General features: G+C 37.7%; 1 protein-coding gene across 9 annotated transcripts in view; it reads left to right on the top strand.

Annotated features, from left to right (window-relative positions):
• Positions 1 to 22,383, top strand: part of Tmem108 (transmembrane protein 108) — a 365,897-nt gene that overhangs the window by 89,815 nt on the left and 253,699 nt on the right. The window contains exon 1 of one of the 9 annotated variants that reach the window (XM_004834242.4): positions 14,810 to 16,913. The exons of 7 other annotated variants lie outside the window; for them this stretch is intronic. The gene's annotated coding sequence lies outside the window, so the exon portion shown is untranslated. Of the gene's footprint in view, positions 1 to 14,809; positions 16,914 to 22,383 lie in introns of those variants that run through there. One more of the 9 variants, XM_087186163.1, reaches the window with a different exon arrangement.

The following is a 22,383-nucleotide window of genomic DNA, read 5'->3' on the forward strand; positions in this document are numbered from 1 at the left end:
GAAACTTTGTCTCCGAAATGACTTTTGAGTATTGCTTAGTCCTGCAGGTGATCACAGAGCCTGTCATGCCTGATTGGCTCTGCTTGGAGCCTAAGGCAGAATGATACAGTGGAAAGAACAGTAGATTGGAGAATCTTAAGCTGAAAGGGCTAGTTCTTACTATGCTGGTAACAGCTGTGTGATCTTGGGCAAGTCATTGATTCCCCTGGGTCACAGTTTTCTTGTCTGCAAAGTGATGGAAAGTTGGAGTAGATGCTTGCTAAGGTTCTTTCTAAATAACATTCCATGACTTGTGATTCTTTTATGGAATAGTATCTTCATCAAAATTGAGATATCTCTAGGGAGAGTTTAGAGTGATAAGCTGACTCTATTTTTAAGAGGAGTGGAACAAATATTACAACTAAAGATGTTCCTTAGGAGCTCCATGCATTGTTATTAGACACAATAAATATCCATTTGCTAACTTAGTTTTCCAAAGTTTCTGTATGAGATGTGTAGCCCTTTGTAATTGTTAAGAATTTTTTCATTTCTAAGACTCATAAAGGATATAGTGGAAAAAATTAGACAGGCTACCATCGTGGTGTGCTAATGGTACATAAACGAGTTAGTCTGTACCATAGGTATTGTTTGGTGTGCCTTATATTCTGTTTAATAATTATAATTTTAATCAATTATTATGATTTTATAGCATCTTCTTAACATACACACGAAATAGGGTACTTGGGAATTGTAGTTTGTAGCTATCATAGATTTTCTTTTCAAGCTTGTAAGTGGTGACAGGGATCCTTACAGAACCCTTGAAGGACCTGGAATCTACTAATTAACCATAAATTCTCTATTTTAGCTTCTACTGGAATTGCTTCTTTAGGTTTAACTGTTTTGCCTAGTTTTTTCCCCTTCCTGCAGAGGATCAATGAAAATATACTCAACTGAGCAAGCAGAGAAGTAAAGAAGAAGAAAATCAAGGAGCTTAGGTCGTGTGAGAGCAATATAAAGTCAAATTCTGGTGCTTCCAGAATTGATTTAAGTATGGAGTATGGGAGGAAGGGAAGGTGGTCACCAGTACAGCAGCTTGCCCTGTTTGATCATGCAACTACAACCTCAGACATGGGTGACAAAGGGAAATCAGTGGATGCTGGGTATTTGAAAGAAAGCATTTCTATATCAGTCTTTCTACTGTGGACCCTGTTTACTCTAATAGATTTTTCCCTTTTTCTCACTCCTTTTATTCTAAGAGGATAATATCTGCCATTGCTTTCTGTCCATGAATCCTGTATGTCACTTGAAAGACATGTTTGTGACATACCTGGTTGGATCGGGAGTTAGCCATGACCTCTGATAGGCTAAGGAAGTATCAGGTGTTGCTGGGTGATCAGCATCTTGCTGTCACATGGCCAGAGGGTGATGTGAACTCATCACTAATCTAAGTTGTAGAATATTACCAAGAGGATACTGGGATTCTTGAACTACATCAGACCTTTTTTAAACTCTGACATGAAATTCTGACTTGAAACAGATAGTGAAGCAAAACTGTCTCTTGAATTGTAGTTCTTAAACTTTTTTAAGTATCAGAATCGCCTGGAGGGTTTGTTAAAATCTACTGTTGTACCACCTGGTTCTGGAGGTTTTTGGTTGAGTAAGTGTGCAGGAAAACCCAAAGTTTACCTTACAAACAAGTTCTCAGGTACTACTGACATTGATACTGTTGATCTAGGGACCGAATTTTGAGAACTGCTGTCCTAAGGTCGCTCCCAACATGGTAGAGTTTGAAATGAGGCAGTAGACCTTCTGACATTTCTCAGTTTTATTGTTCTGTTGGCTCAGCTCTTCTCTGACCTGGCGTCCTTGGCTCTGGGGTCGTGGGTGTGTGCTCATATCCTGCCCATCAGATCAGTAGTGCCTCAGACAACTAAGGCTATGTCTAGACTCTTGGGTACTCATCCAGTCTGAATTTCTGAACACAGTTTGAAGCCAAAGATGTAGGGCAAAATTGCTAATCTCCTGTTACCTCTGAAAAATTGTCACTTAATCTTGAAAACAACAATCTTAGGTGGAGAATATTCTCACTTTTATCTATAAGAAACTGAAACACAAGAAGTTTAAATTACTTGTCCAGGAAGTAAATAGCATAGTTGTTGTTTGAACCCAGGACTCTGCCTTCGGCCCCTGATTTTTCTTCACTACATCTCTCTTTCTCCTTAAGTTTCTTTTGAACTGAAGATTTTCACTACTGTTTCTTCATTATGACAGCTCTCCTTAATTCAAGTTTGAATTATGACTTGAATATAATGTGTATTCACATATAAATATGTGCTCATTTGCTTCACTTAATATTTTGCATTTATTTTATCATGCTATGCAATATGCATCTTTGCAAGCTTCCCTAAAGCAGTTAGGAATAGAGGAAGGAATACTCATATACCCCACAAGTATGGTGAACACATGCATACAGACATTGTTCTTTCATGCACGAGCTGGGTTTTCCTCCATACATTGCATCAAGTCTAAGAAAATGTCTTTTTGATAGCTAAGGAGTTATACTAGGTTTTATCTATGTCCTTGACTGTCATCAGTAAGAAAAGTAGAAACTGCCTTTTCTTATTTTAACTGCCTCCACCCAGTACCTCTATATAAAGGAGGAGATATGGACATTATTTAGCTCTGGTGGGAGGCAGTTGACAGATCTCTACTGACATATTCATCTGCTGAAAGGAAGAAAAAGCCCGGAAGACTTTGAGATCATACTACAGTGAGGATTTTTGTATACTCTGTCCACATTAATAACAATGTAGGCTTTTCTTTCGCTTGGTGGGTGCTTACCCACCCACTCACACCCTGAGAGGAAAAAAACAACAAAAACTGAAAATACAAATTCTGGCATCTGTTGCTTAAGGCTGTATTGAAACAAGTGGATTTCAGGAAGAATGGTGATAAGAAAAATCATAGGAACCATCAAGAAAAAAATAACTGCAAAAAAATAAAGTCATTTGTTTTAAATGATCAAATAATGTGACAGAATGTGCCATTGACTCTTACTGCATTGCCGAATCTGCTTCCTGGTTAGATGGCATTTTGACTTTTTTCTTCACTTTGTTTTATAGGTATGTAGGACCTTTTCTATCAGAAGAACATAATAAAGATATTTGTTAAACATCTGTGACAGCTGATCAGCTTCTAAGGGGTCTCAGTTGTGCCAACCTGTCCTGTTATCATAAAGATACTTCCCAATATTTAATGGCATGTATATGAAAGGATAGTCAGAGTCCTTATGCCATCTGGAGCCAAGAATAAGGATCATTACAGAAGTGAAGCAGTACCCATCCTTCTAACCCCATACATACACAATGACTAGTCAAAGATTAATGTTTTTCAGGGGCCTCTGAAAGACAGAGCTGTCCAGCTATCATTTCTGTTTATCAGTTGAAAGTAAGTTAATATGACCATTGCAGCCTTAAGAGAAAAATCAGAGAGCTTACTTTGGAGAAGGATGCAGTTTGTTCTGCTATTAATTGCCATATAGTCCTGAAAGTCCCTATACTATGGAAAATTGTGCAACAAAAACCATAAGGCTTATGGAGTAAATGGAGCTAGTGACACAATACTTAAAACTTTTGTCAGTGATATATTAAAAATATAGAAGCAGATTAAAAATGGTAATACTGTTAACATGTGTAAATGCTTAAGGATGTATAAATAGGAGTATGGCACTTTTACTGGAGAAAAAAAACTTAAGTTTGCTTGTGGAAGTGGGCATTGAAAAGATTGCAGCTTTGATTGCCATGAAGTGGTGGAAGGAGTCTTGTGACATCAGGAGAGCTGTAACAGATGTGAATAAGGCTCATAATACTGTGAGCTGGGGGCTGGTAGGTTTCACAGGCAGGTCTTCCTTTAGCTAGATGTGGTTTTCTGCAGTTACTTGGTGTTTCTCAGGGATGAGACCACTCATTAGCACACAATTTGCAGTATACTTAAGTTGTTTTCTAATGTATTAATTGCATAGAAACAAATCTGTGGTTTCAAAATAAGCATTACAGCAGAATTAACTTTATCAGTCAATTTTCAGAAGACCAGTGGACCTTTCCCTCCACCTTTTAAAAAAAATACCTGTTGAAGAGTAATATAAGGATGGCTATCCTATATATATTTATATCCTATATCTTGTGTAATTTAAAATAACATTTGAAAACAAAAATAAAGTCTCCCAGTCCCAGAAAACAAATAATTACTGGTGTTTTTTGGCCACATAAACATCTCTCATGTATCAAAATAGCCTTGTCATGATGAGATGTTCTCACCCACCCCAACCCCTACCCTTGAGACTTGAGTGGGATCTGAGTCACTGATGATTGGATGTTCTTCATTTTCTCCCTGATTATTTTCCTTTATAGCCTGAGGAGGTAGCTGTTGAATTGGCTGTGTGTTATTTGGTGAAGTAAATATATGTATCCATTTGTTCTGGGTCTCAAATCAGTTCCCAAGATCTTGTCTGTTGACTTCAGGATATGGCCACATATACTAGACATTTCTGAGCAGATTTTGCAAGCAGAATTTTTAGTGGTTAATTTTGGGAGTGTTTGAGCATTCTACCTTTACAGGCCAACTTTGGGAAGAAGAGAGAATCCACATGGAGAAAGAAGTAGCTGTTCATTTTTCAGCCTGTATTTCAGAGGACTCATTGGGCTGGGGATTTAGCTCATTGGCACCATGCCTGCCTTGCAAGGTCCCGAGTTTGATCTCTGGTACCAGGAACAAAAAAAACACATAAGAATCATATCTAGGAAAAGCACAGTCAAAATGATATTCTCAGGATTCCATCCCTAAGTGCGGGCAGACCCCAGGGAGCAGGTGTGTGGCCCAGACCAGTGCAACTGCAGGCAGATCCCAGCAGGGGCTCTGCCCCAACACCAGAGGCTCTGGCATCCCCCCCACCCAGGCCAGGAGCCTGCCCAGAGAGGAGCTGCACGGGCACACAGGATCCCACCAGAGGCTCACCATACCATGGGCCACAGCCAAGGACCTGCCTGGAGAAGAGCTATACAGGTACACAAGCAATACCCAGAGGCTTACCCCGATACCATTGGTAAGTGCGAGGAGACCCTAGCCAAAGCCTGTGCAGACAACCGAAACTGGGGTGCACAGCCCCCAACCAAAGGCCCTCCCAGACAATAGCTACATAGGGGCCCCAGCAAAAGGCATGCCTAGATACCATCTAAATTGTGCTCAGGCCCCAGCCAGAAGCCTGCCCAGACAACAGGTCAGCTCAGGGATCTAGAAGGCCACCACTCTGAACCTAGGAATTGGTGTACTGGTGAGCAGTAGAGTAAAGGCTGCTTGGTGGCTTGCTGAGAATTCAAGACCACTGTGTGAGGAAAAAGGTCACCTCAACAAAGACACAGCAGGTGGCATCTGTTGAAATGAGAAAACACGTAAATAAGACGGAAAACCAGACTTCTGAATCACCTAACAGAACCCCAAAGGGCGACGAGATGGAACGATCTGATACTCAACTACCCGAACTCCCTGAACTAGCAATGAAAGGAGACCTGGAAAAAATGAACTCAGAAATAATTTCTCAGATAACAGCAGTGATTATGCCCACAGTACAAGACATGATTAATAAATCTACAGTGGACACAGATAAAAAAATAGAGGAGCTGAGAAATATGATGGAATCCCAACATAGGAAACAAATGGAATCCAAAAACAGATGCAAACAGATTTCTAGGAGATTAAAAACTCCATTGAAAGTTTACGCAGCAGAATGAGCCAGTTCGAGGATAGAATTTAACATATAGAAGATGGGAATGCAATTAGTGACCAGGAAAAGAAAAATTTCATAAAAGTAGTAAAGGACCGCACGAAACTAATCCAGCAGCTGCTAGATAATGCAAAAAAATAATAATAATAACATAAGAGTCAATGAAGAAACAGGAGAGAGTACAGATGACATTAAAAAATGACATAAAAATGACATTAAAAAGTGAAGACGACATAAAAAAGGAGTGATGGCAGAAAACTTCCCAAGCAGGGGAAAAGAACTTGACATACAGATAAGTGAGGCATATAGGACTCCAACTGGCCATGATAAAAAAAAAAATTCTACACATAGGGATATAATAGTTAAGATCCCAGAAAGCCAACACAAGAACAAAATTCTACAAGAAGTTACAAAAAGGAAACAAATCACATACAACAGAATGCCCATCAGAATCACAGCAGACTTCTCAACACAAACCCTCAAGGTAAGAAGAGCTTGTAGTGACATATTTCAAGCCCTAAAGGAAAACAGCCTCCAACCCAGATTGATATACCCTGCAAAACTATCTTTCAAAATTGATGGAGAAATAAGATACTTTCATGACAAAGAGCACCTTAGGAACTTCAAGAATGCAAAACCAGCACTCCAAAAAATTTTAAACAATATCCTAGGAACAAGCAACAAAGATCACAACACAGGAAGCCCTGCAGAATGAATCCATCAGGCACAACAAGAAATTAAATGCAAAGGGGAAGAATCCAACAAAAAGAAAAACTCATAAGGATAAGTCAATACATATCAATTATAACCATCAATGTTAATGGTCTCAATTCACCAATCAAAACAAATAGACTGACAGAATGGGTCAAGAAACAAAATCCAACAATATGCTGCATACAGGAAACACACTTAAATAAAAAAGAAACTCATAGACTGAAAGTTAAAGGGTGGAAAACTATACTCCATGTGACAGGAACCTGAAAAAAAAACAGGAGTAGCTATCCTCTTTGCAGATCAAGTGGATTTCAAACCAAAACTGAGTAAGAGAAACAAAGAAGAACAATACATCCTTGTAAAGGGAACAATCCAAGAGGAAGAGATGCCAAGCATTAATATATATACACCAAACACTAGTCTGCCCAACTATATAAAACAAATACTAACAGACATGAAAAATCATATAAGCACTAATACAATAGTAGTGGGGGACCTTAATACCCCACTCTCACAAACAGATAGATGTACAAGACAAAAAATGAACAACAAAATACTAGAACTCAATCAAACTCTTGAACAAATGAACTTAATAGATGTTTATAGAGTTTTTCACCTCACAAAATCAGAATACATTCTTTTCAGCTGGACATGGATTGTTCTCTAAAATAGACCACATACTCATTCATAGAGCATGTTTAAGTAAGTGCAAAGGAATTGAAGTTATCCCCTGTATATTATCAGACCATAGTGTGATGAAATTGGAGATCAATAGCAAAAGAAACCACAAAAATTTCATAAACACATGGAAATTGAACAGCACACTTCTGAATAACCAATGGGTCACAGAGTAAATTAAGAAATCAGACAGTTCCTTCCATTAAATGACAATAACAGTACAACATATCAGAATCTATGGGACACAAAGTCTTATGAGGGAAATTCATAGCAGTGATTACTCATATTAAGAAAAGAGAGTGAGCTCAATTAAATAACCTGATGCTGAATGTCAAGCTTCTAGAAAAAGAAGAGCAGGACAAACCTAAAGCCCATAGAAAGGAGGAAATTATAAAGTTCAGGACAGAAATCAATGCAATGGAGACTAAGAAAACAACACAACTCAATGAAGCTGAGAGTTGTTTCTTCAAAAGAATCAACAAAATTGACAAACCCTTCGCCAAATTTATCAGAAAAAGAAAGGGCTCAAATCCATCCAGTTAGGAATGAAAAGGGTGAAATTACAACAGACCCAGCAGAAATCCAGAGAATCATCAATACCTGCTTCAAGAACCTATACGCCAATAAGATGGACAACACAGAAGAAATGAACAGATTCCTAGACATGTATGAATTACCAAAATTGAACGAAGAAGACCTAAAAATTCTAAACAACCCAATATCAATAAAATTGAAAATGTAATTAACAATTTACCAAGAAAAGCCCAGGTCCTGATGGCTTTACCACTTAATTCTACAAGACATTTAGAGAGGAACTACTACCACTACTGTTTAAACTCTTCAACAAAATTGAAAGGGAAGCAATACCCCCAAATTCATTCCTGGAAGCAAACATCACCTTGATCCCCAAAGCAGAGAAAGACCCAACTGAAAAAGAAAACTACAGGCCAATCTCACTAATGAACATAGATGCAAAAATCCTTAATAAGATAATGGCAAACAGAATGCAGAAGATCATCTAGAAGATCATACACCCTGACCAAGTGAGATTCATCCCAGGGATGCAGGGATGGTCCAACATACACAAATCAATCAATATAATACACTTTATCATTAGAGCCAAGGACAAAAACCATATGATCATCTCAATAGATGCAGAAAAAGCATTTGACAAAATCCAACATGCATTTATGATAACCTTGAAAAAATTGGAATAGATGGTCTCTACCTCAATCGAATAAAAGCTATGAAAAACCAACAACCAATATCATACTAAATGGTCAAAAACTGAAATCCTTCACACTGAAATACTTCACACTAAAAGGATGTCCACTATCACCACTCTTGTTCAATATCATTCAGGAAACATTAGCCACGGCAATTAGACAAGAGAAAGAAATAAAAGGAATAAAGATAGGAAATGAAGAAGTCAAAGTGTCATTATTTGCAGATGACACAATACTCTATTGAAAACCCCAGGAACTCCACCAAAAGTCTTCTAGACTTAATAACCAAATTCAGTAGAGTAGCTGGATACAAGGTCAACACACAAAAATCAATAGCTTTCCTCTACACAAACAACAGACTCACTGAGAGAGAAATAGGGCAAAGAATTCCTTTCACAGTAGCATCCAAAAAATTGGAATACCTAGGGATCAACCTAACGAAAGGAATAAAAAACCTCTTCTCTGAAAACTGTAGCACTCTGAAAAGAGATATTGAAGATGATATCAGAAAATGGAAAGACATCCCTTGCTCCTGGGTAGGAAGGATCAACATAGTGAAAATGGCCATACAAAAGGAATATTACCATATTATTTAATAAAAATAATACATGGTTTTCCTCTCTCACAATATTTTGGATAATCTTAGAAGATGGGGGAAAGAAGAGGTGTTTAGTGACCATCTATAGCCCCCCTGGAACAGTAACAGGTGATTTTCACATACCATCATTAGTTGCTGTCCCTGGTACTGTTTTTGCACCATCCTCAAATTCACTGTTGACTTTCGAGTCACTGCAATTTTCAGAAGATGCATTCATTGCCATCTGTTCTCATGTGTGGATTTTTCTTGTTGCCTGTCTTATTCAGCTGATTTCACTGGGGGCGAGTGTTTATTTTTAAAGCAATACATTTTATTTGTAGAAAATTTGGGCAGAGGATTTCAACAGGCAGTCTACAGAGAAAGAAACTCAAAAGGCTATCAAGCATTAGAAAACATCTTCTAAATTACTAGCAATAAGAGAAATGCATTTTAAATCAATAATGATATATTATTGTATAGCATATTTAGTATTTCTCAGGCCGTGGGGCCCCTTGTGTATCACTAGTAGGAGCATAGACTGATGCCATCATTTTGGAGAGTCATTTGGCCTCATTTGCTCAAATTAGGGCCTCTAATAGTATCATATAACCTAATAGTTATACTCTTATGAAATGTATAAAAGTCTCGTGTGTGTGTGGGTGTGTGTGTGTGTGACACTATACTAGGACATAAAACATACAGACAGGTTTATTGTGATAAGAGGTGGTTGGGAGTAATCTGAATGTTCTTTACTAAGAAAATGGGTAATTCAGATTTGATGAATGAACATAAAGCATACTGTGAAGCAGGTAGAAACAGTTGATTAGATGAATGTAAATCAATATGGATGGATCTCAAGGGCATAGTCCCAAGTGAAAAAAACAATGAGATGTGAAGAACTCTTTCCTCAGGCTAAGATATATGTATAAAAAATCATGCATACAAAATGATACCCATTTTATAAGAGCACACACAAAAGAGATACTGTACTTTGTGAACACATCAGAATGGTGTGAGGGTTATATGAGGGAGGAGGGGGAGTGGGGATAAAAAAGTGAACCATAAATAGATAAAGCAAGAGAGAATTTTGCAATGAAAAGAATGTGTCATAAAATGAGGATAATGGTTAACTCTTTTCTTTCCTGGAGGAAGGAAGAGAGGGAGGGAAGGAGAAAGACAGACACAGACCCATGCACACTGCACATCCATAATTTCAGCTGCTTGGGGGGCTGAAGCAGGATGATTGCAAGTTTGAGACCAGCCTGGTCAATTTAGTGAAAATAAAAACATATGAAAAAGGGTGGGGATGTAGCTCAGTAGTAAAGCACCGTTGAGTTCAATCCCCCCAGTACTGGAAGTCAGTCAATCAATGAAAAAAAGAAAATTATCCACAGTTCTATTGATAGGGTTAAAACTGCAACATACACTGTTATTTTATATGTGTGTGTTTTTAGATGAATATGAATGAAAATAAATAGGTCATATTACATGTATTTCTTTACATCCTAGCTATGAAGATGGACAAACTTATTTTCAAGATTCCTCCCAATTTGGAGGCATTCACCTCTTTCATCATCAAATTCAGTCAAATGATAAACTGACTTGGGTTCAGTATAACTCAGAACATTCTGCCAAGTGCTCTTAGTGCATTCAAAGGAAAATATATCTGTATTTTAATTCTAGCAATACTCATTTTGGCTTCATATGCGGGAAATCATTTAAGTGTATTCAGACCATTTCATAAGCTGATAGTTTACTCCCAAGATAAAGTATTGCAGAAAACAAATGTTGGTCCCAAATGGAAGAAGTGAGATTGTAACTTAGTCTAATGTTCCAGAGAATCATGTCCCACGAGTGTGACCTAGTGCTTTCATTTTGTTTTGGTTTGGTTTGGTTCCAGGACCTTGCTTATACTAGGTTTCCTCAAATCTAAACTGATACTATAATTTATTAGATTATTTTTTCCATGTAAAAATCCCACCTCCTTCATATTAATACATTATTTATGGTTACAGAGTAGCATTAGCCTGTAAATGGAATCATTCTTTTCAGAAGGAAGGGAAATAACATCCAAAGTCTTGGAGGTAATTTAATTAAGTCCTGTGTTTACAAAATATGTTTCAGTTGCCTGCCATTTATCCTTACCAGCCTACCCAGTCCTGCCCTTAATGAATATCTCAAATTTACTAAGAAATCAAAATTCAAAACAATGAGAGGAGCAGATACAGATAAAACTGCACTTGACATCTAGAAAGTTGCTGTCCCAGAACCTAGTAAGTCCCTTGTGAAATCATAGTGAAGCCAAGGGTAGAACCATACATGCATTTTTTTTTTTATCCAGTGTTCTGTTTCATACAGACGTAAGGGGATCAGATACAAGGGGCGGGGCGGGGGGGGGGGCTCTCAGTTCATGGTAGGAGTGGGTAAAAGGCCTTGCCATTTACTTCCGAGTGTAGGAAGGTTGGACTTCATGCTGAGTTCTATCATTTTCTAGCAGCAAGGCCTGGATCCCATCATTTCCCTCTTTCCTGTAAAATAAAGACACCTGCTTACCCTGTCTCACAGGTAGTTGAATCAAATGGGGTAATGCTTGTCACTATCAACAGTCTCTAAAGTGCTTTGGAAATGGAATAGTTCCATTCACTGACAACTGAAGAGCATACATAGGCTGAAAAAAGTTTCCAATGTCCTTTTCCTGACACTAAGTGGTCAAGCCTATCTTGGTCAGTCATTTCAGTTTGAAAAAGCTTTCAGAGTCGAGTACCAGATAGGAGGGGAAAGAAAATTAACAAAGCAAAAAAGGGGCAGACACTCCCCTCCACCCACTCTCAGCTCCATTCAGCACACTGACTTCATTCAGCAGTTCTTCCCTACTTTGTATGCAAAGACAGAGCCTCTTGTGATAATGTAGATGAACAGTGGAGTATAAACACTCATTTAAAAATACACCCAGATGCAGTTGGCTGCAGCCATCTGACAGAGCCCTCTTTCTTCAGAAATGCAGTTCATTTGTACTCCATTAATTCATGGTCCTTGGTAATTTCTCTAGGGTAATTCTTCAGCTTACTTTGTTTTATCTATGAAGAGGAAGCCCACAGAGCAAATGAAGAATGTAAACATGTTTGCTAGGAAACATGTCAACCTGCTTGAGAGGAATATCTGCTTTCAAATGCCTTCTTTGCATCTATTTGCATCCTAACTATGTACTGCCTATTAGTGATTTTAGCCTTTAAAGTAGTCCTAGGAGGATTGCTACTTGGTATTATTAGCATTTAATTTCAATTCCTCCAATACCCCATTTTTTAAGAACTCATCCGTAATTCAATATTGTCACACATATCTTCCTTCTAACAATATGTATTTGTGGTAAGGTATTATTGTAATTAGTTATATGCCCCTCAAACCCTTAGATGTTGTCTGGCACAATTATATCCTTTTGAGTAAATTTTCTCTTTTCTTTCAGTTTCTTAAGATAAAAATGTCCTGGTACTTAAATAGTATCACTGAGGTTGGACGCAGAGAAGAGTTTGTCTATAAGGAACCAACTAAGGAGGAATATATTTCATTATCTCCACTATGATCAGACACTGGTACAAGATAGAGGCCAACTGCTTCTCCCTGAAAACTTGGTTAGATTTCTGTAATTACCTAAACTAAACTTTATTCACAAAACAACTTCAGTAATGGTGGTCCACCTGTAGTGAAACCCGAGTAAATACTAGATGAATTAAGGGATGTCTGCATGTGTCTCTGTTAGATTTTCCTTTTTGTTTCAGGTAGATTATCTTTTACTATCAAGCCTTCTATATTATTATAGAAACTCTGCAAGACTGTTGTATTGAGAGCTCTACCTGTGTTCATCCTGTCCATCTATCTAGCCATCTTTCAAATGATAGGTGGAGTGGGCACCTGCTGTGGACTGGCCATGTTTAGAGAGGAGAGGAAGTCCCTGCATAGCTCCCATTTAGCGTACAAGCCACTTAACCTTCAGTGGCTGAAGGGTTCACAGACAGATTAAGAAACTTAAAGAATAAGATAAAGAGGACAGTAAAGTTTACATAGCTGAGGCCAAGTGGAAACTCTTTATCCTGATGAGACAAAAAGCTTGGCTTCTTTATTTATAATGTAGATAAGGAAACAGAAAGGGGATGCCTGATTGGAACAGGGAGAATGGCTAGGGTCTTCAGGAGATAATGCTTGATATTTCTCTCCAGAATGGGTGGGAAGGAAGATTGTCCTCTTCTCCACCAGGCCTTGCTCCACCACGCCCTCTGCAGGAGGAGGTGAGGTAGGCCATAGTGATCTACAGTATATCACTCCCAGCACTTCAACAGAGAGACTGATGCAGTCTTTTGTTCCACTGTCCTTCAAATTGCTTGTGTACTTCCAAGTGGAGTCCCAGCCATTATTTTGTGGTTGTTTGTGCCTGACTCAGCCCCTGATTTAAGACAGGCACTATGGGTATACCTGATCCTTGCTTTATGTTTGTGTCTAATTTTTCATGGTATGTTAGAGTTCTGTCATATCTAGAGTCTATGCAGTACTAGGAATCCCCAGCTCTAAATGAAAGTAGCTTTGTATCCAATGTAATCACTAATATTTTTTGCATGTTTGCTCTATTGGAACCAGACACTCTTCTAAGAATATTTTATATGTTCTCTCCTTTAGGGAATTCAAAACAAGCACCAATTCTCAATTTATTTCTGCTCCTTTGTTGAATTAATGTCTGAGGTTTGTCCTTAACAGTTCTGGAGCAAGAAATCAGGTCTCCAACCATAGAATCAGTACTAATTAGGAAATAAATTAAAAGTTTGCTATATCAAAAAGGGGGAAACTCCTATAAATTTATCTGTCATTTTATTTATTCTTTCATTTTTTGTAGAACATTTTCAGAATTTCAAAGAAGCTCCTATGTCTATGAAGATTCTCATGGAACCAGCTTGTTTTACATGTGATGCAAATGGAGAGAGCTTTTCTTTTGACAGAAAGCTTCATTTCTTGTTACTGAAAGCCGTCACAACAATCATTATGTCTGGTTTTCAGAGATTTCCTGGAGTTAGGAGAACAATAGGCAGTTTAAATGGCAAAGTCAAGCGCATAATGAGCAACAAGGGAAATTTTTTCTCTTGATTTTTAAAGAAAAAGGTAGGAGGAGTATTTGGGAGCTTGGGAGTAATGTGGAAATGAACCTTAATATTCCATTTTTAAAGTAGAGTGTTCTTTCTAACCTTTGGAAGTTGAAAAGATTATTTTATGCTATGGTTCCCATTATTTTGTTATTGAATTATTGATTTGATAATGACTCAGGACAATTTCTCTTGAGATCTCTCTGCATGTTAAGTAACACCCTCCAAAGACACATTTATACTTTTTAAAGGAATATGTATACAGTGCGTGTACAGAGCTTTGGGGGCTTAGGGCATCTTAATTTAGCAACAGGGTATGTTTCTCTGCTTCCTCCTCTTAAAAAAATGACTCAAGAATTTGGAAGAAATGTTAATTTTTAGCTTACTTGTTGTATATGTGTTTGTGTGTCTCCAGAACTTTTATCTTAATTTATATAGACCTAATATGACTCTTAAATTTCTAATAAAGTTCTGATATAGTCACTGTGTCCAACACATTAAAAGCACACAGTTCGTGTGAGCTGCTCTTTCACTTCTGTAGCTTCTCACTTCCTGTGGGAGCTGCACATGATTTTAGAAGCCACTGTACAGGTTATATAGGGCCACCTGAAATGATAGAAATGACCTACTGTCTTCATTTTTAAAAACTATTGAGACAAAAGCAAGTAGGAATTAACATGTTTTTAAAGAATGACTAAAACATTTTTGTTTTGATAATGTTTTTAAAAACTACAAAGTGAAAATAAGAATATTTCTTTCTATTCCTATTCCTCAGTATCATTCCTGATAGATGTCCACTGTTAAATTTCTACGTATCTACCAGAAATGAACTCATGTTCTATTCATGTGCAAGAACACACATGTATACATAAATATATACACATATAAGATGCATCTATCCTTATGTAAATGTACATATGGATACCTATGTAGATTCTATTGTGCAGTATATTTTCTTAGCAATGTATCTTGGACATCTGCCCTTATCAGTATGTATAAATCCACCTCATTTTGTATGGGCTATATAGTATTCCATTTTGTTTGCATGCCATAATTTAATACATCTTCTGATTATCAACATTTACATTTTTTCCAGTTTTATTCTGTTGCAAACAATGTTGCAATAAGTATCCCTGGACATATCTTTTTGCAGTTTTGTAAACTTATTTGTAGGAAACAAATGACTGGGAAAAAAGTAAGGGACTTGGATTACTGGTGAAAAACTATGTGCATCTGTAGCATCCCTAAAATTGATACCAAGCTGGCCTACAAAATAACTGCACTAATATATACTTCTGTCTATGGTATATAAGGTCATGTTTCTCCATACCCTTGTCAACACTGAGTATGACAAAAATTTTAGTTTGTAAATATGATAGGTAAAATAGTATCAAAAATGTTAATTTGCATTTTTAGTTGTTTTATCTAAGGTTTTGTTTTAGTAAATGCTTACTGACCACTTGCTGTATATCATCATTAGAACAGGATCTAGGACTAAAAATTGTCTTTGTCCTTCAAAAGCCATGGAAATGACCAAGAAGCCTTTTTTAAGGAAATTAAAGCTTGAAAGTATAGAACAGTGGGTCTTTTGTTCCCTAGCAGTGGAAGTGATTGTCTAACAAAGGATGGATGGTGTACAGTAACATTCACTCTAGATTCTCTTCTGGGCCTACATTGGCAGTTCTCTCTTTCTGCAGCAGTGACCTTGTTTTCCTTGTGGAAGGCAGTTGGCTGCAGCTAGCAGTAGAAATGCTTGTCCAGTAGCTTCTGTTTTTCTCTAGTACCTGGTTCTATTATTTCATCAGTTGTTTTCAGAGCAAGCACCCACCATAGGCTTTTGTTCTAAAAGGCACCAGGCATGCATGGAATCCTTCAGCAGAGCACCCCAGTGGCTTGATAAACTATTCATTGTTTTAAATATCTCCACCTGTATAGATTTTCAGCAGAGGCACTTCATTTTAGAGCACCCAAATTAGATTAGAGACACTTTGAATATTTCTTTAGAATTCACCGTGGGGGTAAAAATATGGACAGCAGCATCAGTCATTTGGTCTATGTTGGTTCTTGTTACCAAAGTAAACTCCATGAATAAAGTACAATCTATAAATTGAAATATCTCTTTGCAAACTGTTAAGTAAAAATAGGAAGGTCTGAAATACACAGCATAATGGATAGATAAAACTGGCATCCAGAATAAATCCAACTATTGATAATTTGACTCCTTTTTATAGCTGAGTAGACTGAGGTTCTCTAAACACTGAAATTCCCCTGGAGTCAGCCCAGGTTGAGCACCTTAAAACTGTCTGCTCTCAAGATGTTGTCTTTCTTTCTTTTTTCGGTACCAGGGATCAAACTCTGGACCTTGCGCTTGCTAGGCAGGCACTGGAACCACTGAGCTAAATCACCGGCCCAAGCTGTTGTCTTGAGCATGTGGACATTCTTTCACCTGGGAGCCAGAGAAGGCTTCAGTTTCCCCAGTAGTTGTATGTGCTCCATGCTAGTGCCCAGTGAGGCTGATTTGGCAGCTGTCCTTTCTACAGCTAGCCAGCCAGCCCCTGAAAGTGTTTTAAAAGAAAAGAAAAAAGCCAACCTCTTTCAAAGGAACTGGAACAGGCCGCTAGTTGCTAGGCAAGTTAAAGTAATTCAGTGTCCTTGCCAAACGTCTGCCACACAAACAGGGAACTTTCAGGGAAGAGGAGTGAGATGGTGTTGCATGTTAGTTGCCATAGGATTGTTTCTCTGATTGGAACAAGACAAGTGGGGAGAGCAAGACAGCAGCATCCATGGCTCTTTCTGGTCGGGAATGGGACTCCAGAGTGAGTGGTGGAGCAGAGGTAAGCCACAGGGAGGAGCAAACAAAGCCCAAGGTTCTTTGGGGGAAAGGGTGGGAAAAGGACAGTGCATTCTATGAAGAGGTAAACAACCTGAGCAGATGAGATCCTAAATGCCATGTGAATTTAAAATCAGGAAGAGAAGAATGAGTAGATTAACTCAAGAAAATTACACGAGGAGCTTTTCTGCTATTCTGAAGACCTGAGACTTGGAGAATTTACAATCCAGAATTAAGTCAAGGAAAATTCTAATTAGACTCTGTGATAAACCCAGATTTAAAATAGAGACTTAAAATAATGCAATTTAGTGGAAGAAGATACTTAACTTATTATATGTATGTAAATATTATGTCAGCTTATATCTTTAGTTCATAAAGCAAAGATAAAAGTTAAAAATTTGTTCATGAATTATACTGTTCCATTTATCAAATTCTGATTTATAAGGGGGAAAAGCACAGTTGACTAGAATACTACTGGTCTGAAGTTTTGTAGGTATTCTGAGATGGGCTTACTGTCCCATTAACAAACACTTGTGCATTTGATGGCAGTTTCCAAAATGATCATTTAAGGTCTGAATGGAAATAGTGGCTTTTAGCAAATGTTGAACCTTAAATGTGTTGTTTACCTTCTCTGTAATTAATCCATCACCCAGCTCTGAAAATGGAGGGGATAGATGTCCCTGCCTCTCTGGAATGTGTAAGCATGGATGCTGTGTTTACTTTACACTTTCTGGGGGAGGGAGTGATGTAAGATCCCACGGTGCAGGTGCTGGTGCTGGTGGTAACTGGCTTCATTGTCTGTCAGTATGGTTTAGATCAAAGATTTGAATTTTTTGTGTGTGTGGTACTGGGGAGCAAACTTAGGACCTTGCGCTTGCAGGGCAGGTGCAGTGCCACTGAGCATCCCTGGCCCAAAGGTTTGAAATTTTTAGGTCACGTTCATTAGGGGAACTAATTCAAATTCTATTTTTGACCCACATCTTGTTTGGACCTGACACATTTGGCACAGAAGATAATAGTGACTCTGTCATCAATAGATTATAAAGCACAGAAGTCTGTCATTTCCTGTAGGGTACATGTCACTTCCAAGGGATAGCACCAACGATAGTTAGAATTCATCCACCAGATCCTGGAATGTATCAAGTGAAAAACATTTAAAGAGTTCTTCCAAGTCCAGAGAATGAAGATCTCAACCTAGGCATGGGTTCTTGTCCAAGACACTGTTGTCAGGAGAGCTTGGAAATTGGGAAATAAATATGAGACCTGTGGAATTGTTTTTAACTAACCTTAATAGAAATGCATATCATACCCCTTTCTCAGTACCATCAGAATCAATTCATTTTAGAGCCAGCTAAGCATTGTGGAATGAGTATCAGTGATAGCCTGAACACCTTAGATAGCAATCACAAGTCTGTCCACCACAAAAGCTGTGACATCAGGAGAGACAGCTGCTCTCACCTGTCAAGACCAGATGATCTTGAGGCATATCAGTTATCACAAATGAAGGCCTGCAAAAGTCACCCGCTAAGATCTCATTACAAGAGGGAGGCAAGATTCTAGTCTCACAGGGTCCTACTTTGCCATCCAAGAATCTTCACTGTGCACTTGGAGGTTGAGCTTCAACAAAACAAAAATATCCAGAAAAATGGCTGGTTCTGTGTTCTTCCCACATCATCATTTGTTTTGGTCATATTTTGAGGTTGGTAGCTAAATCTCTAAAATCTGTTTAATATAACTGGTCAAAATTGAGCTCTGATATCTTTATGTTATAAAGTTTTCCAGTGACCTCTAAATGAAAACAAACCAAAACTGGTACTTTGCTGATTAAGATGCATGGTAACAAAGGAGAAGGCAGTAGCTAGAATGCAGTGTTAAATTTGCTCAAATATTTTTCATGAAAACAACTGCAATAAACAGAGCAAAACAAATCAGCGGGTCCTGGTAGCTGATTTTGTTGAAATTCCAAGTGTAGATTGTAGGCCCACTTTCCCCTCCTGGAACATCACAGATAGAAACCCAGGCCTGAATTCCTTAGGAAGTCTTCTTCAGCTGGGCAAACCCTGTGGCCTTGAAGTCCTTTAGCTTGTCATTCTGCTAAAAGGCCAAAATGCCAAGGAGTGGCATCTTACTGATTGCCTAAGTACCAGATATACTAAATATTTTAGATATAGTGACTCATTTAATTCTGTAACCACTCTGCAAGGCAGATGGGCATTATTTCCATTTTGTAGATCAATGAAAGTGTTCACTAAAGTTATGTAACTTGATTAGTGTCACACAGTAAGTAAGGAAGAATTTTACTTAGCTCTAAAGTCTGGTTACTTTACACTAAAATTTGATAGCAGATGACAGTATGTAGAACCTGGTGTTATTCTTTTGGTTTAACTGACTTGGAAGACATCTGATCTTATACTATAGGTACCAACATAACTTCCACAGACTAAAATGGAAGGTAGATACAGTAATTGAGTAAATTTCATTTATAAGCAGAGGTTGTTAACCTATACCTCAGAATCCTTCAAAGATGTAAAATGAAAATATTGGAGAATTTTTTTTGCAAATAATATATTTATAAACTTAACTACTAATTGGGATTGTTGGTCAATTGCAAAAGGTGTATGAATCCTAAATGGAATTTAACTTTCAAGGATAATGCTTAGTCTTTTGGGGTCAAATACAGTGCCATTATTTTGCTTTTTAAGAAACCATGCTGTATGAACTGATGGTTTTAAATCTTTTGTCTTTGGGCACATGAGGGCATGACATTGGCATTCAGTGTCTTTTCCATAGATACAGCAGCTGTGCTAGTTATTTAGTACAGCATAACAAACCACTCCAACACTTAATGTCTTAAAGCCACAGCTATGTTTATTTGACTCTTGTGTATGCATTTGGCTGGGGATCAGCAGGGCCAGCTCATCTCTGCTCCCCTAGACCTTTGTTGTGTTGGCTGAGAGGTTAGAGGATGCATCATTTGAAGCTAGTCACTGTGTGTCTGGAGCCTGAGCTGGGGAGTCTAGAGCAGCTGGCTCCTCAGATGTCTCTTTCTTTGTCATCTTTCCAGCGTGCTGGCTTCAGGATCACCAAACTTCCATACCAATCCAGTGTACAACCAAGAGAAACAAAAGCAGGAAGAAATGTTATCATTTGTGGCCCATCCTAGGAAATCAGATGGCATCACTCCACTGTATTCTATTCATTAAAGCATTTATACAGGCTGTTCAAGTTCAGTGAGAGAGGAAGTAGATTCTACCTCTTGACAGGAAAGTGGAAAGTTTCTGGTAGAGCCTTGAAATGTTCATTTTTGAGAAACACACACTGCCACCAAGATAAGCCAGGCTGTAGGGTAAATGCTAGAAACCAGATGCATCTCTGAGCCTTTTTTCTCACACCCATTGGCATGCAAATGGAATATAATTTATTCCACTATAATTTAATCCACTGTCATTTGTACTTTTCAGATTAGTAAATCATCTGCGAATATTTGGCATTCTATTTACCGTTAAAAACAAATGACATGAGACACCAGTACATTAGGCTTATGAGATGGATAGTTAAGATTTACTCTAAATTTTTCATCATTTTGAGCTGATTCCTGTTTAAATGTTCCTGACTTGTGATTGGATTTCTGATTTTCTATCTTGTATGCAGAGGTAAATAACTGAATATTTGGGTAAACTGCTTTGATAGAAACCTTTTCATTTAAAAGTAAAAAGTGAAGACAGTTGCATTTAAGATTGAATGTTTTTTGTGGAGGATTGGTTCCAGGACACCCCAGGATAACAGCATCCATAAATGATCAAATCCCTCATGTAGAATGGTGTAGTATTTACACTCTATATGCATATAATCCTTGTGCCTTAAATCATCCCTAGATTACTTACCACACCTAATAAAATGTAAATGCTAAAAAAAAAATTGAATGGTTTTTGAAAGGGTTGTTCCAGCATTTTATAGTCACTGTTGTCTTCTCTTCTAGAAATGAAATGATTATTCAAGACATGTTTCTCAAAGTTTGGAAAGTTAATATCTTCTTTCATACTCTATTTTTAGAACTTGGGAATTCTGTTATGACACAATAGATTAAGGTACTTTGGGCATTGATTTGGTTACATTTGTCCAAGACCTTTTCTGAAACTGTAAAATATTTCATGTGTATAAGATAAAATATAAAAATTACAAGTTTACTTTGAAAAGTTAAAAACCGGAATATTTATATACATATCCAAGTTAAAAAATAAACTGTCATCTTCCCTAATGCTCCACCCTAGAGGTCAAACTTTCCTGGCTTTTGTGTTGTCTTCTTTTTTTCCTTTATAGTGATAAAATACTTTTTTTAAAGCTTCATACAATGCTTTACAGTTCATTTAAATCTTTTCAGGGCTGGGGTTGTAGCTCAGTGATAGAGCACATGAGGTCCTGGGTTTAATCCCCAACACCAACTGCTTCAAAAATTTTTTTCACATAAAACGTTTGCACATCTTTTGCAAAATGTATTCATAGGTACTTTGTATTTTTGCTGCTGTTGATAATGGTGTCTTTTAATTACTTTTCTAAGTGATTATTGCTAACCATATACATGCAATTGATTTCTCCAAATTGGTTTCATAACAGTTAAATTTGCTAATTTGAACATTCCTAATAAAAAATCCAGAATCTGAAATGCTCCAAAATTTGAAACTTTTTGAGTGATGTCATGATACCACAAGTGGAAAATTCCACATCTGAGCTCATGTGACAGCTTGTGGTCAAAATGCAGCTGTGCTAAAAATTTTGTGTAAAATTAACTTCAGGTTCTGTGTATAAGGTATTGTGTTCATCAGCTTTCAATTATTTTAACCAATACCTGAGCTAATCAACTTTTTAAGCAGAAAGGTTTATTCTGGCTCGCAGTTCAGAAGTTTTAGCCTTTGACCAATTAGTCCCATTTCTTGGGGCCAGCACTGGCACAGTACATCATGGCAGGAGCATAGGGCAGAGAAAGCCCATTTGCCTCTTGGCCAGGTGCAAGAAGAGAGAGGGAGAGACCAAGGTCCCACAGTCTTCTTCCAGGGCACTCTCCCAATCACTTAAAGCCTCTCTCTAAGCCCCACCTCTTAAAGGTTCTACCTCCTCCCAGTAGAGCTACAGAGCTACAGGATGGAGCCCTAATCTTTAACACATGGGACTTGGGGAGACATTCCAGATCCAAACTATAGGAAGCATAGATAAGACAAATTAATTACCTGCCTAAACTTGGGTCCCATTCCCATAATTCTCATTTTGAGTATGCAGATATTTGAAAATCTGAAAAATAATCTGAAATTTAAAATACTTCTGGACCAAAGCATTTTGGATAACTGATAAAATAAATTATCTTTAGATTATTTTGGAATTTCTACAGAAACATGGCTATAAATAACAGTTTTATATCTTCTTTTCTAATTTTTATATCTTTTGTTTCTTTTTATTATATTTATATCCTGCTCCAGGAC

The sequence above is a fragment of the Heterocephalus glaber genome, unplaced genomic scaffold (assembly GCF_053883595.1).
Source record: "Heterocephalus glaber isolate CG9 unplaced genomic scaffold, H.glaber_assembly_v1.0 deba00001504, whole genome shotgun sequence".
NCBI classification, from domain to species: domain Eukaryota; kingdom Metazoa; phylum Chordata; class Mammalia; order Rodentia; family Bathyergidae; genus Heterocephalus; species Heterocephalus glaber.